Source organism: Octopus sinensis, linkage group LG8 (assembly GCF_006345805.1).
Source record: "Octopus sinensis linkage group LG8, ASM634580v1, whole genome shotgun sequence".
Classification (NCBI taxonomy): domain Eukaryota; kingdom Metazoa; phylum Mollusca; class Cephalopoda; order Octopoda; family Octopodidae; genus Octopus; species Octopus sinensis.
The window spans coordinates 89,662,716-89,679,504 of record NC_043004.1 but is presented as its reverse complement, the minus strand read 5'-3'; positions in this window follow the sequence as shown (position 1 = coordinate 89,679,504).

The following is a 16,789-nucleotide window of genomic DNA, read 5'->3' as shown; positions in this document are numbered from 1 at the left end:
TATGTTGTTGTTGTTGTTTTTGTCTCATTTGGTCTAAAGTCGTATGACAACCACCGTTATATATATTTTGTTTATTCATTACTGTTTTCAATTTCGTTTTCGTCTCTTGTATTCACATCCGTCTTGTGCGTTCACATTCCTGTCTTCTACCAAGAAATCTAATGCTTACAGCTTAGTTTTTTTCTTGGGGCTGGCCGAGTTGGAGCAAATATCAGAATTGAACAGCCGAAATTTGCTATGATGATTCGGTGTCTGACTGAAGATTGAAGGCTTCGAATGATTTGTCTGTGTTCCGTGTTCGTCCCTTCCTGTATTTCACGTTCATTATATATAAAAAACATTCATTCTTATATATATATATATATATATATATATAACGGGAAGCTTACGAAAATAAACAAAAGACGAAGGCAGGTGGAGTACAAACAAACAATTGTATTAGTATGGCGCCCAGGAATAGAAATAAAACAAGTCTTTTACGTTTCGAGCCTACGCTCTTCAACAGAAAGATACACTATATATACGGAAATGGTGAAACATATGAATCAATCTCAATGCAATTATAGATAAAGAGAGATATATAAAAGGGGATCTTTTTAGGGTAACAGAAAGGAAGATAAAGGGACAATAAGCGTGAGAGAGGGTAAAAGAGACAGAGAGCGAAGAGGAAAGAAAGGCAAAAAGAAACAGACAGATAAATTGATATACATGGAAATTCACTTAGATAGATAGATAGATAGATAGATAGATAGATAGATAGATAGATAGATAGATAGATGGACAGACAGACAGACAGACAGACAGACAGACAGACAGACAGACAGACAGACAGACAGACAGACAGACAGACAGACAGACAGACAGACAGACAGACAGACAGACAGACAGACAAGCAGGCAGGCAGGCAGGCAGGCAGGCAGGCAGGCAGACAGACAGACAGACAGACAGACAGACAGACAGACAGACAGACAGACCTTTTCAGCTCGATGAAAAGAAAGAGAAGCGTGTGCAATTAAATATCGTCTCGCTTGATTGTTGTAAAAGACATATGTAGTTGATTAATTAACTATTATTTTGTCTGAATTTTGCAAATATATAAAGACGAGGGCCTATTTGTGTTTAGTTTTGCAAATAATTATACGAGAAGATATATATACAGGCGCAGGAGTGGCTGTGTGGTAAGTAGCTTGCCTACCAACCACATGGTTCTGGATTCAGTCCCACTGCGTGGCATCTTGGGCAAGTGTCTTCTGCTATAGCCCCGGGCCGACTAATGCCTTGTGAGTGGATTTGGTAGACGGAAACTGAAAGAAGCCTGTCGTACATATGTATAAATATATATATTTTTGTGTCTGTGTTTGTCCCCCTAGCATTACTTGACAACCGATGCTGGTGTGTTTACATCCCCGTCACTTAGCGGTTCGGCAAAAGCGACCGATAGAATAAGTACTGGGCTTACAAAGAATAAGTCCCGGGGTCGATTTGCTCGACTAAAGGCGGTGCTCCAGCATGGCCGCAGTCAAATGACTGAAACAAGTAAAAGAGTAAAAGAGTATACGTGATGTTTACTTTTTAATGATTACTTTCGCCTGAAAATCTATGAACATGAGAATCTATATATATATACGTTGCCTCAAAAACTGCAAAAATACATACGTGATGCACGTTTGTTTTTCAATGAAGGGAAAAGCTAGATGAGAAGAAAAAAACTTACTATACATTTATCGGTATGTGAAAGTCCGATAAATGTAGCCGCTTTGAAACACGGAAACAATTTTACCTCAAGGCTTCGACTTTTGATAACTTTCAGTGATTAAATAAACAAAAATTGCATACATACGTTTGTTCTTGTATTATTCTAAGAAAATGAAATATTATACCATGTAAGCTGGAAACTTAATTTTTGTTTTGAAAGTTTTTTTGTTTTTGTTGTTTTTTTTTTCTCAGACGTTCAGAACCACGTTGTTGGTCCAAGATGATAAGTGTCGCAGGAATATTCAGCGAATTGCCCGTTATCACGACGATTCGCTAGAATATTGCCCACGTGATCAACAAAATTAGACAAATCACGATTTCTCGACGAATAGGCTCCAGTAATGATATTTTCTTTCGACGCGCTTCATTTTGAGCCTATCGACCAGTATAAATTCAGTATAAATCCAGTATAAATTCACTAGACAGAGTGCTTTGAGATACAGCAGAGAGAGCATTGACAAACATTGTAAAGTTGACAAACAGAGATGGAGGACAGCAGCTGACAACACAAAGGCAATGAACAGCCAGCGGACGAACGACATAAGAAATCAGCCGGCAAGCAACAAACCATATTTTATCTGCTGCTACAACTACACCAAGAACAAAAACCCTCTCGACGTTTTGTCGTTTGTAATAACGACAGCTATCATTCCTTGTGTTACTCTTTTACTTGTTTCAGTCATGTGACTGTGGCCATGCTGGAGCACCGCCTTTAGTCGAGCAAATCGACCCCAGCACTTATTGTTTGGAAGCCTAGTACTTATTCTATCGGTCTCTTTTGCCGAACCGCTAAGTTACGGGGACCTAAACATACCAGCATTGGTTGTCAAGCAATGTTGGGGGAACAAACACAAATACACAAACACATACACGACGGGCTTCTTTCAGTTTCCGTCTACCAAATCCACTCACAAGGCTTTGGTCGGCCCGAGGCTATAGTAGAAAACACTTTCCCAAGGTGCCACGCAGTGGAACTGAACCTAGAACCATGTGGTTGGTAAGCAAGCTACTTACCACACAGCCACTCCTATGCCTGTTGTTTATCAAAAATAAATTGTTCTTTATCAAAATCTCAACAGACTCCAATGTTTCTTTCTGTACATAAACATAGTTACTTTAAACTCTTTATTTGACGGAGATTCCATCTATATTGATTTTGTAATATATAACACTTCCTCAGAGTCGATTCAGGATTGGTCATTGTGAAATATTGTCAGTTTCTTAGAGATTTTGTTAAAATTTTTCAGGATGAAGTCGCAACAGCAGGTCGCCATCTTGAATATATATATCTTTATATATAAAAGAGAGGTTGTGTGTCTGTCTCCTACGATTTAGATTCCTAACTACTCCCACATTTTGCGGTGCAGTTTAACCAAAACCGGGTATCTTATAGTCGTGATTCATATCGAGCCCTTCTGGGTATTAGCGCGCGTCTACGATGAGTCAACGATTAAAAAAAAAAATTTTCACATTTTTAATGCATTTTTGGCATATATAAGGGAAGAAACTCTCTAAAAATTTATTATTAAATCTCAGAACGTAAAAAGCTACAGTAACACCCCCCCCCTTGTGGTTAGCCATATTGAGATGGCTATTATACTTTACATCTCTAAAAATGCTTATATAGTTATTTCCCTTACAAACCCGAGCAACGCCGGGCAATAATGCTAGTATATATATATATAATTCATAAACGTTTCGCGAATAACAATATTTTGAAAGCAAAACAGTTTAATATTTAATTTTGTGTGTGTGTGTATGTGTGTGAAACTAATGAAATAAGTATAATTTACGATAAAAATTTGCGTTTTGATTAAATTACCAGCTTCTGTGAAGTAAGACCTCTCACTACAGTTCGTCTGAATTTAACGTCTCTGGCTGTCACTCACTCCCACTCCATTTGTTGATTTTGTTTCCCTCTACCAGCGTGACCGATGTGAGACACATTGTGTTTTATTATATGTAAAATGGTAGTTACATTAAAAAAACATAGATACTGAAAATGGTATGAATAAATCATGATAGACACAGTAAACTAAACAATATATTTTTCTTTAAGTGTGAAAATCTTACTCATATAGAAATTATTTTTTAGTTTTCTCGAATTTTTATTCACATGGCTTTTGATATCATTCAAGAGTACGATAATAATAGCGTGAAATTTAAACTGTATTTGGTAAAAGCAATAGAACTCCGGACTTTCAGGTATCTTCTGGTTGTTTTATTTCTTCGGGTTCAATAAGATAGACACCAGTCGAATCATTTAAGCAACGGTTTCTCCAATAAGAATTAAACTTGTACCTTGTCAAAGGAATTCAGTTTATGCCAAAATTTATCAAGTGCTATACTACATGCTCTTAAATATTATGCAGATACAATGAACCGTTACTTAGCGGTTCGGCAAAAGAGACCGATAGAATAAGTACTGGGCTTACAAAAGAATAAGTCCCGGGGTCGAGTTGCTCGATTAAAGGCGGTGCTCCAGCATGGCCGCAGTCAAATTACTGAAACAAGTAAAAGAGTAAAAGAGTAAAAAGAGAGAGATAGAAATGGCAAATCTAGACCAGAATCTGTGTTAAACATGAAAATTATAATGCGCAATAACTACCTTACTAAAACTGCTTTCTATTATTTGCATTTACAACAATCAAAGACTTACGCATGTACACGCACGTACACACATACAGAGACACTCACACATACATGCACTCACACTCACACAAGAAAATTAGTTTCCGCAAATTGACAGTCTAGTTTCAACTCCTAGAATTTCCGATTAATGCCCTCATAGCTTCGAGGAAAAATATTCCTTTCCTTATCTTAAAACTTAGTCTAGAATCTCAAAAACTTATCCATTAGAAAAGTTGTCTCTTCACTTATGTTTTCCCAATTTTCTTCCATTTTCCCCGATCGATATAGACGCCAGCAATTACAATCTACAGAAGTATGAGAGAAAATTAGATAAATGAAAAGAAATTATTACACGGGTTTCTCTGTTTTTCGTCCTTTCTGATGAAGAAGCCATGTAAAAGATTGTTCAATTAGCGAATGCTAGTGCTCTTTGATCTTGTACGAATTCCGAGAATCAGTATCAAATCACAGCTGATCATAGAAGATGCTTTCAGCAAAACTCGTGAATATTTGTCGCAAGGAATTAAAAAATATATTCAATAATTTTGTGTAATTTCTCAATTAAAAATAGAAAAAAAAAGCAAATAATCACAAATTGCGAGAAATAATGTAAAATCACATATAAATTGTGTATCTGCACACGCGCGTGCACGCATGCGCGCACACACACACATGCACGCACGCACACGCACACGCACGCGTACGCAAACACACACACATAAAGCTTATGTGTATTGGTGTAGATATGTAATGTGTGCAATCGTACGTTTAGTTATATAAGGAAAGAAATACTAAATATAGAAATGGCTAATATTTTTACGTTTAATAATTTGCAGAAGTTGAAATACATAGTAGTGTATTGGTGTCGTAAAAAATTTTCAGCATTTTAAAAGAAATAAACTGCAACTGTTATTTAACAAATGTATTACTAGTATAATACATGCCATATACTTGCTAGAGACTTGCCACAATGAATCCTATACTGTCAGGCTACGCTCTGATCAAAGTTCATTTGCCATGAATATGATTAATCATATTCATGGCAAAGCGTATAATGTCTGAGTCCGTGTGTTGAAACCAAGGGTATAATTTCAAATTTACAGAAAACAATAGCGTATTTCGTTTTTGGATTTGGTTTGCAAGGTTCTTTATATTAGTTCGTGTGTTGACGCATATTCTGTTGTGTCTGGGGAGAGTCATTCTCTTTTAGCACCTTATTATTTAACACACTCATCTATAAAATTTCCACTTATTTCGTCTTTTTATTTTCCTAAAATTTTCGTTGCATCTTGCAACCTTTTCAATAGTCTTGACCGACCGGTGAGTGTGTTAAATAAAAAGGTACTAAAAGAGAATGACTCTCCCCAGACACAACAAAATAGCGTATTCTTGGCGTCAGAAGTTTCGTCGCACTATTTGTGTGTGTGTGTGTGTGTATGTGCGTGTGTGTGTTTGTGTGTGTGCGTGCGTATTCATATATATGTATGCATACATACACACGTGCATACATATATGTATGCGTATACAAGTATGTATACAGACAAACATATACACACATATTCTATGCAAAATGCAGTAAGTGCTCCTCAACTGCATATACAAGATTTTTTAATCAACCGGGTAGCTGTTCGCAACATTAGTGAACGTTTTATTCACTTTTACCTAAATCAAAAATGAATTCTTTTATCTGAGCGTATGACTGACTGTACACGCCATTGAAAAGGTCCCAAAACGCCAAAATGCATCTGGTGATCTCGCTGACGGCTGTTGGCGCAATTTTCGCCGCCTTCCTTTGATATTTATTGTTTTTTTTTTAACATAGGAAGTTCATAAGAGATGTTATTTCAGAACAAATACAGCAGTAACCGGGTTAGCGACAATGTGTGTGTGTGTGTGTGTGTGTCTATTGTTCAAGTTTACAGGAAAAAAAAGACAAAAATAGGTGAGGAAGAATGGACAGCTTGGGAAAAATGGAAAAGTCTTTGACGTTTCGAGCTTAAACCTTCGACAAAAAGGAAAAAAATGGAATAGACGACAACGACGACGACGACGACGATGACGATGATGATGATGATGATGATGATGATGATGATGATGATGATGATGATGATGGTGATTGATGATGGTGATTGATGATGATGATGATGATGATGATGATGATGATGATGATGATGATGATGGTGATTGATGATGGTGATTGATGATGATGATGATGATGATGGTGATGATGGTGATTGATGACTGTCCAGTCGTGACCGAGGAAGGCCATCATTGACCATTGCCCATGCAAAACACCACCAATCCCAGGGCATGAGGTTACTGCACCTGCAGCTGGCTCTTCATCATGGTTCGCGCCAGCCACTTCCATACTCGCCATGGCGCCCTCATACTCAACCTCCTCGCCGGCAATTGCGCAACATAAAATTTTAGGTCCAATAAGGTTTTGCACAGCATTTCACAGACCCTCTCCAGCCTACTGACAGAGATAAACCAAGACCAGATATCCAGTGTCAATATGAGTCGCAGGCTCAGGTATGTGGGAGCGCCATGATCTCAAGCGCAAGCAATAGTTCCCCAAAATGTTCGATAACATTCCCTGCATGTCTGGTTTTCACCTTCACCTGGAGATATGCTTTAACAAACGTTGAAGGGGTGCCTTACACCCAGTGACCTTCAGCGCGCTGGACACCAACTCGGAATTTATGAGGACCCGTGCTTTTGCTAGATAGTCGTTGCATCTACACTAGGTTCATCTGTCCTTTTGAAACGTCTTTTTTTTAGTCCTACATGGTTTCTAGCAACACTTTTCATCAGACAAACCTACACACACACACACACACACATTACTTCAAGGCTTTCACTCTACACACCCCAGCTTAACTTGATTCGTCTTTATTAGTCGAAAGACACCTGTTGTTATTTTCGTATTGTTTGTATTTGTAATTGTGAAACATGCTCTCCGTTTTTTTGTCTTCGTTGTACATATCCACTTACTTTCTCTGAAAAGGTTTAATGCTCTTAGCTTAGATTTTGGGGAGTAGCCAGAGTTGAACAATCTCAAGTGTAACTGCCTGGAACTGTAAGGATAATTTGGTAGCTTGACTGATGAGAAGAGACTGCGAATAGCCCGTCCTTGTTTTTCCGTTAGGTATGTTTTATTGTCGTTTGTTGCGTTCTTGTTCCATTTTGGGGATTTATATATACATACATACATGCATATATATGTGTGTGTGTGTGTGTGTTTGTGTGTGTATGTGTGTGTGTGTATGTGTGTGTGTGTGTGTGTGTGTGCGTGCGTGCGCGCGCGCGCGTGTGCATATATATATATATATATAATTGATGGTCTGGCATAAAGTGGTCGATTGAATAAGTGCTAGGTTTTAAAACAAAAAGAAAAAGCAAATCACGAAAACACAGACAGTGCTCATAGAATACTTAAAAATAATATGCCCAACTCTGTCGTGTTTTAATTTATACTCTACTGATGCTAAAACTTTATTTCCAGAGATTAAATGGTCCGCCGTTTCAATCTCATCATCGCAGAATTAGGACTTTGGATCTGTCCCATTCTTCTTTATATTGGCTTGATAGTTCCGAGTCAATAAGCTTTGATCTTGAGCAGCTAAGATGAAGCCTTCCCTCTGTCTTTAGTTCTGTGCTTCGTAGCCACTGATTAGTGCGCTTCTGGGCAATATCTTGTTTGCTACGGGCCACATATTTGCCTTGCAGAGGTTTCTACTCCCACCTACCAGCCAATTGTTCACGCGCTTTTTTCTTTGCCATTGATTTCACCTTCTTTGCAACAACAGTTGCCCCACTTCCCTCAGGCTGTTCAGCCTAGATATCATGTATAAAATCAATAGCAAATTTTTTGCTTGCCTTTATGACAGAGTGAAGTTTCTTACGCCTCTCGTGATTTTCAACATGTTTTTAGCATCCAGTCGTTAATTGTTTTAAGATATTTGGCCAGTCCAGATGTGCTGATGTTGTAAGAAAGTTCAAACTGAATTCAGCCTCGACTTCCTTGGGCTCTGAAAAGGTAAAGACGATCCATACCACCCTTTGAGTGCATCTTACGTCAGCAGCTTGCGTATATTTTTAGTCAATTTTCTTTATTTCACTGATATTTCAGTTCAACATATTCAAGCTATAAGTGACAACTGGAACTACTCTCTTTTACTCTTTACTCTTTTACTTGTTTCAGTCATTTGACTGCGGCCATGCTGGAGCACCGCCTTTAATCGAGCAACTCGACCCCGGGACTTATTCTTTTGTAAGCCCAGTACTTATTCTATCGGTCTCTTTTGCCAAACCGCTAAGTAACGGGGACCTAAACACACCAGCATCGGTTGTCAAGCAATGCTAGGGGGACAAACACAGACACACAAACATACACGTACACACACACATATATATACATATATACGACGGGCTTCTTTCAGTTTCCGTCTACCTAATCCACTCACAAGGCATTGGTCGGCCCGGGGCTATAGCAGAAGACTCTTGCCCAAGGTGCCACGCAGTGGGACTGAACCCGGAACCATGTGGTTGGTTAGCAAGCTACTTACCACACAGCCACTCCTGCGCCTAACACATTTATGGCTAACACCTTATGTTCATTTAGGTCAGATTTCAGAACTGCTCGAACTCTTCTATATCATCCCTTCCTGATCTTCTTTTTCATGCTTGCATGCTGAATGCCAGAGCCTTCGTTTATTCCTAGGTATTTATAAATTTATTCCTGCTCAAGTTCTTTTATAACTGAGTCGATATCTAACATGACTGAATTTGTGGACTTCAATTTCCCTTTCTTGAAAGTGACCTTGGCACACTTATCACGACCAAACTCCATCTTGAAATCATCAGTAAATGCTTTCACAATTCATAATAGGCCTTCAAGCTCATCATTGTCTTTGCAATAGAGTTTTAAGTCATCCATATAAAATAGATGGTTTATTTTCTTGTCAATGTTATATCTATATCCTCTTCTGTTAAGTAAACTTGTAAGTGGTATTAGAGCTAAGTAAAAAATTAGAGGTAAAAGTGAGTCTCCTCGGAAAATTCCACAGCTGATGCTAATATTGTTTGAAGCTAGTACTCCATTAGAGTGATATAATTGGAGATTCGAATTCCACAACGATATATTATGCTTCAGGAAGTTTGAAATTACAGGAGAAATTTTGAAGATGTCCAGCGATTTCAAGCTCCATGAATGCGGCATTTTATAATCATTCTATGCAGAACTGAGATTTCTACGTTTGTTATGAGTTCTCAATGATTATACGATTAATTAGGAGTTGATCTTTGCATCCATGTGGGCCTCATCGCACATTTTATGTTCAGTGACGATAATATTGTTCTTTTCCATAAATGCATATGATTTCTGCACGAGAATTGATGTTAAAATTCTAAAAGCGGTAGATAAACAAGTTATTGGCCGATAGTATTTTTGATAGTATTTCATTATTCTTTGGAAGTAGGTAAGTAATACTACTTGCTAACCAGTCGAGTGTTTTCTTAGGATCTCTCATAATTTCATTGAACAGCTGAACTAACTATTCGTGAGCGCACGGGAAAGATGCGAGCCAGAGGTTTGACACCCTATCTTTATCGGAGGATTTCTACTTATGAACCTTCGTGAGTGTCATCTTAGGTCTACAATTGAGATGTTTTCTATTAGTTCTTGAAGTTTGTTAAGATACTTCTGCGCGTCTAATTCAATCTGCAATTTCATTGTATGTCTTCTCATCGTTCCAAATCTTTTTTCAAAGAGTTTTCAGCTTCTTCTATGGGATGGATGGTGGTCTTCAATGGTTATTTTCTCCTTCCTTATTTCTCTGTAGAATGTTTTAGCATTGGATGTGAGCAGTTTATTTTGCTTGTAAAAATTGTTTCTTTTATCATATCTTTGAGCTTTTGCTTGGACCTTTTGTTTTAATGTTTCTTTTGTTCATATCAGTTCTTATCTTGATGAAAATCTAAATTTTCTCATCATTCTTCCTCTTTTTGGATCTTAGATCATTTCCACAAATTAATTCATTTGATATTGATATTTCCCTTCTCATTAATTCAATTTCTTTATCAATTTTACTTCCCCGGTTTGGTGTTCTTTGTTTTTACAAAGGCATACAACTGATTTCAATTGTCTTAGCAGATGCAGAAATAATTTCATTTATCATAGTAAGATTAAGTTTTAATTCTTGTATGATTTCTTTTGTTACATATTTTCTAATTTAATTTTATTATTATTATTATTTGTTTTCTGGCGTTTATGAAGTGGTTCTCTATCAGTCATACTTGTATGTCTTAAAACTTCAAGCTCATTTAGAATTTCCTGATTCATTTCCATCATAGGCTCTCTGTGATCTTCAACAAATGTGTGGTCTTCAAATACTGTTTCTTTACCGCTTTGCTATCTTTATCAAGTTCATTAGAATTCCTTATTTCTTCAGGCCTTTGCGTGATTTGATCATATGACAATTTTTCAATTAAGACTCATAGCGAGCTACTCTCTTCATCTGATTCTTCGTTTTCTTCCTGCCTTATATTTAGGTCATTTTCCGATACGTGCTTGATCGCGATTATTTCACTAGCTTTATGTGTGTTATATCTGAAGATATCCCTCCTAACATTTGCTCACTTATTTTCATCCAAATACGATCTGCTATCTTTAATTCATTTTTCTCCAAAAGTTTCTGATGTGTTTCTCTTGAGATGGCCTACCTAATGCATAGTAATGAACGTATATTACTTCTTTATACTCTTCCCGGGTCCATTTGAACTTTTTTTGTGCTGGCTGCGGTGGTAAACTTTGAGGGCTCGAGTTGGAGCAGTTCCCATTCAAGTGACCATTCAAGTTCGTACTCGGTAAAGAGTTTGTGCCAGTGGATAACTTTTCGACTCCAGGTTGGCTCTCCCCTGAGGGAAACACAGATTGACCTAGGACAAGCGATTTGGTGTACTGTTTCTTATTATTATTACTATTGTTATAATTATTACTATTACTATGAATACGCCGGGTGAAATGCTTAGCGATATTTCGCCCGTTGCTACATTCTGAGTTCAAATTCCGCCGAGGTCGACTTGCCTTTCATCCTTTCGCGGTCAAGAAAATCAGTACCTGCTGAGTACTGATGTCGATGTAATCGACTTGCCTCTCCCACCAAAATTTCAGAGCTTGTTCCTTTAGTAGAAAGGATTATTATTATTATTATTATATTATTATTATTATTATTATTATTATATTATTATTATTATTATGTTTCTTCCTTCTTTCTTCAAATTTTCTTCCGTTTCTCACCGAGTGTTTTCCATACACCTAGGGCAGAGAAGCTTATTGTATGCATTCCCAGATTACACACGCAAATTCACAGATAATATATGTATTTAAAAATTGATAAATAAATAAATAAATTCATGGATGAATGTTGTTTTCACAGCGATAATGCTCTTCTCAGTACATGAACCGTTCCAGTTAATACGATTTTTTGCACTTCCTGTAGGGATGGTAAGCCTGGAATCATTTTCAAATAGGTTTCAGTACCTTTTTTTATTATTCCTAGAGATCCTACAATCACTGGTACTGTAGTCGCCTTGAGATGCCACATTTTTTCAATTTCCATTAGCAGGTCTTTATATTTACTAATCTTGTCAAATTCTTTCGCCGCTATATTGTGATCGCAAGGGATATTCATGTCAATTAATAAACACATCTTTTTTGTCTGATCTTTTATAATAATATCAGGTTTATTAGCTTTTATAGTCTTGTCGGTCTGTACAGGGAAGTCCCATAGAATCGACACATTTTCTCCCTCAGTCACAGCTTCAGGATGGTGTTTATACCATTTGTCGGCAGTTTTGATTTTATAATGCTGACATATTGTCCAGTGTAAATACTGGCCGACTCTGTCATGTCTTGCTTTATATTCTACAGTTGCTAAAACTCTACACCCTGAGATTAGGTGGTCTATTGTTTCAATCTCAACGTTACAGAATCGGCATTTTGGGTCAGCTCCATTTTTTATCACATTGGCTTGGTAGTTCCGGGTTAATAAGCTTTGGTCTTGAGCAGCTAATATGAAACCTTCACTCTCTGCTTTTAGCCCTGAGCTTCGTAACCATTGGTGCGTGTGTTTCTGGTCGACATCAGCTTGTTTGCTACGGGCCACATACTTGCCGTGGAGAGGTTTCTGTTCCCATCTGCTAGCTAAATTTTCATGTGCTTTTGTCTTTGCAATATAGACCTTTTCTATACCTCTCGTATTAATATTTATTCATCATTTGGGAGTGTAAAGTCAATTTTCTGGCACTTTCTATTCTCTTTATCTACTACTACCAAATCAGATCTTCCAGCTTCTATTACTCCGTCAGTCCCACAATATCTTGCATTTCTTACTTTCTAGTACTTTACTGGTTCATGTTCATACCATTTATCAGTATTTTCAAATCCTAGTTTTTTACATAAATCCCAGTGGATTACTCTCCCTAGATTGTCATGTCTTTTCTTGAATTCTTTCTGTGCCAGCATGCTACATTCACTCACTATATAAATAACGCTATCCTCTTTTGTTTTTCATAATCTACATTGGGAATCTATTTGGTTTTTTCTCTCTTGGCTTTTATCCAATTAGTCCTTAATGCTTGATTTTGTGCAGTTACTAACAAACTTTTTGTTTCCCTTTTCAGCTTTGATTTCTGCAACCATAACCATGTCTCACTCTTACTACTTGCTGCAACTATCTTTGGGAATCTACCATGCAACATCTTCCCCTGGCAGTCAGATAATTTCAGTTCTTTTTTCTGGATTTTAAGTTCATTTGGGTTTTTGGTTTCCCTCTGTCTTGCTGTGACTCTAGCAGCTTTTAATAAACTTTCTTCCCCATTACTTACATAGGAGTCTATATCTACTCTAGCCGACTCCACACAGTCTTCTACTGATATTAACCTTCTTTCACCTTCCTTTCTATGTAGGTATAATCTTGCTACCCCTGCCCTTGGGCAAAGTACTCCATACATATTGAATTCCTTCCTAGTTTTTCTGTCTAGCTTTGCTAATTCAGTTTTTGTCCAATCTACAAAAGCTGCTGAGTATCTAAGTAATGATACTGCCCAAGTATTTACAGCCTTCACTACATTCAGACCATTTAGCTTTGATTTCATTAGCTTCCTCACCCTTCTGATGTACTCCTCAATTTTCGTTTTCATTCCTGTAGTTAGTACTCTGTCAGATTTTAATACTCCTAGATAACTCTATCCTCTTTTCAATGATTTTAATGTCTGGCCATCTGGTAATTGGATGCTTTTGCAGTTGACTACCTGTCTCCTCCTCATGACTAATATTGCACACTTACCTATGCCAAATTCCATGCCTGAATCTTTGCTGAAGATTATCCAAATTGTTAATTTTTCCATTACTATTTCTGAACTGATACCTTACTTTTGCCTTCCTTAATACTAAACTGAAGGTTATCAAACATAGAACAAGTATCAAAGGGGACAACGAGTCCCCATGGAAATTTCCTCTTTTGATATTAACTTTCCCTAAGAGTGTGTCACCTGAGTAGCGATCTACTTTCCATCTCTTCATGCTGCAGCTAATTAATTCTCTTATGTTGTCTGCTATACTGAATATATTCAAACATTCACTTATTCATGAATGTGGGATCATGTCATAGGCTTTCTTGTAATCTATCCATGCTATTAGATTTTTCTTTCTAGCTTTTATTTAATTTCGAACTGCTTTGTGTGTGTGTATATATATAAAATAGATCCTGCGTTCCTCTAGCCTTCTTGCAACCTTTCTGTTCTTCTGGTAGTAAACTCTGGTCATCAAGGTGCTCGTAAATGCTTTCTGAAAGCATTCCTGTTAATAATTTCCACACTAATGGTAAGCAAATGATTGGTCCATAGTTATTAGCTGTACTGCTCTTGCTCTTATCTTTCATGATGAGTATTGCCCACCCTCTAGCCATCCAATCTGGTATTATTCCTCCATCAAGGCAATCGTGAAGTTCTTCCCTCAGCCTCCCATGTAAACCACTGAATTTCTTTAACCAGTACACTTGAACTAAATCTGGCCCTGGTCCTTTCCAATTCAGCATTTTTCCTAATGCTTTACTCATTAATGCACAAGTTAATCTGGTTGCTCCTCACTTTCTTTAACCATCAAAGTATGTGTTTTAAGGTTAGCCACCAACAGGTGGTGAGCTGGCAGAATCGTTAGCACTCTTGACGAAATGCTTAGTGGTATTTCACCCATCGCAACGTTCTGAGTTAAATTCCACCAAGGTTGACTTTGCCTTTCATCCTTTTGGGGTCGATAAATTAAGTACCAGTGAAACACTGGGATCGATGGAATCAATTGGCCTCTATCCCCAAAATTTTCAGGCCTTGTACCTATAGTAGAAAGGATTATTATTATTACTGAGTGAGAGAGCAGTGCATGCCATCAAAGTGATGCTGGGGTAAAATATACGAAGCCCAGTATACCCATTATGCCTATATGTCGGATAAGAGTACACCAGGCACATACATCACAACCATATGTGCACGACATGGTGATCTCATATCAAGATAAACAGCGCATGACCTTGCAGGTGAGGCTCTTCTTCAGGTCAAGTAGCCTATCCCGCTCAAAAGGTCCCTGAATAAGGGTTGTTTAAAGATATTGAACGAAACACCCGTGTGAATTATTAAAACCCCAAAGAATTCTTCTCAACACATGGCTATGATGCTCCCCCCACTACTTCTGCTCGTTACCAGAGATGCACATATCGTCAGCCACTAAGGGACATGCTCAACTGGTTAAGGTCAAACAACTGACAAACAAATCTGTGGTACTGAACAGAATATTTGCTGTAGACCATCTTTTATACCAAGACAAAACAATGTATATGATGGCGCTGCCAATCAGTTAAGATCAGAAGCCATGAGAGCCAGTGCCTGGTACTGCATCAGGGCATCATTATTATTATTATTATTATTATTAAGGCAGCGATTGGGCAGAATCGTTAGCACACCGGGCGAAATGCTTAGCAGTATATTCTGATTTCCACTGTGGTCGACTTTGCCTTTCATCCTTTAGGGTTCGATGAAATAAGTACCAGTCAAGTGCTGGGGTCGATCTAATCAACTAGTTCCAAGTACTTAGACGGCATGCCGCGACTCTCAGCTGTGGATGTGAGGTTCTGCGATAACGGCTACTGAAATATGAGAGGTGATGAGCAATTGCAGAAGTCGCTATTCACCAGATTTAGATAGTCTGCCCTATGAATACTATGTACTCATGCCAGATTTGTTTGGCAGACGTTTATCGCAACTGGCAGCAGAATGGGAGAACTCCGAGTGATGTTAGTCGGGGTGTGGTGACACTACTGAAGAAGAACACTGACAGTGGGGACGTACTAGGGAATTTTCGGCTCATAACTACTAAACACAGAATTTAAGATTTTGGCCAAGGTGTCAGCAAAGAGGTTGTCTAGTGGGGAAAGCACAGACGTATGCAATCCTAAACATGTCTATCCACGAAAACCTTCACCTTATGCAATACATCATAGAGAGGGCTGGCTTCAGTTGGGGCCTGATCATTTTGGATCAACCGAAATCATTTGATAGGGTCGACCATCACTACTTGGAAGCTGTCCTTAAGGCAGTTGGTTTCGGACCAGTTTCCAGAGGCTGGATTGCCGCAATGCACAGCGGCATTTGGTCAGTAGTCAAAGTAAATGGCCACTTATCGGAACTGTTTTGTATCGCTTGCTTAATCCATCAGGGCTGCCCACTGTCACTTCTTCTGTATATGCTGGCTCTCGAACCACTGCTGCGGAAGTTGGAACCATTGAGAGGCCTCCCTTTCAAAACTGAATTCGGAAGGGCAGTTGTATTTACTAATATATATAAAGGAAGTTTCTACAATTAATGTGTGTACTGTAATGTGATTTGAATTACTGAAGCTTACCAGTTTTGCTTTGATCTCATTTGAAAATGAGTGTATAAACTGTTTTCTCCACATGTAATGTGTTGGTTTATTTTGTTGACTAGTTATCAGCAAAAGCTGATATTTAAGGAGCAATTCTTGCAGTTGGATAGGTATGGTATATTTAAGTGAATAAATTACTCAGAGACACCCACATAAAAAGCGATTGCCAAATTATTGTTAACAATTGAAAGCAGCATGGATTAAAAAGGCAATACAAAATTATCATGCAGTGAAGCAAGTTTAATCATTCGATGATTATATTAATTATTCCAGAAAAAAGGGAGACAATTATAAATGCTTCAATCTTTTAAAACCTTTACAGTGCAGTAGCCTTCATTGAACTACCAAAATAGTGATGAAATTCACAACATAGACATGCTTTAGTCTTATTAGAACTCATAATTGAAGTACAGATTGATGAAGTCT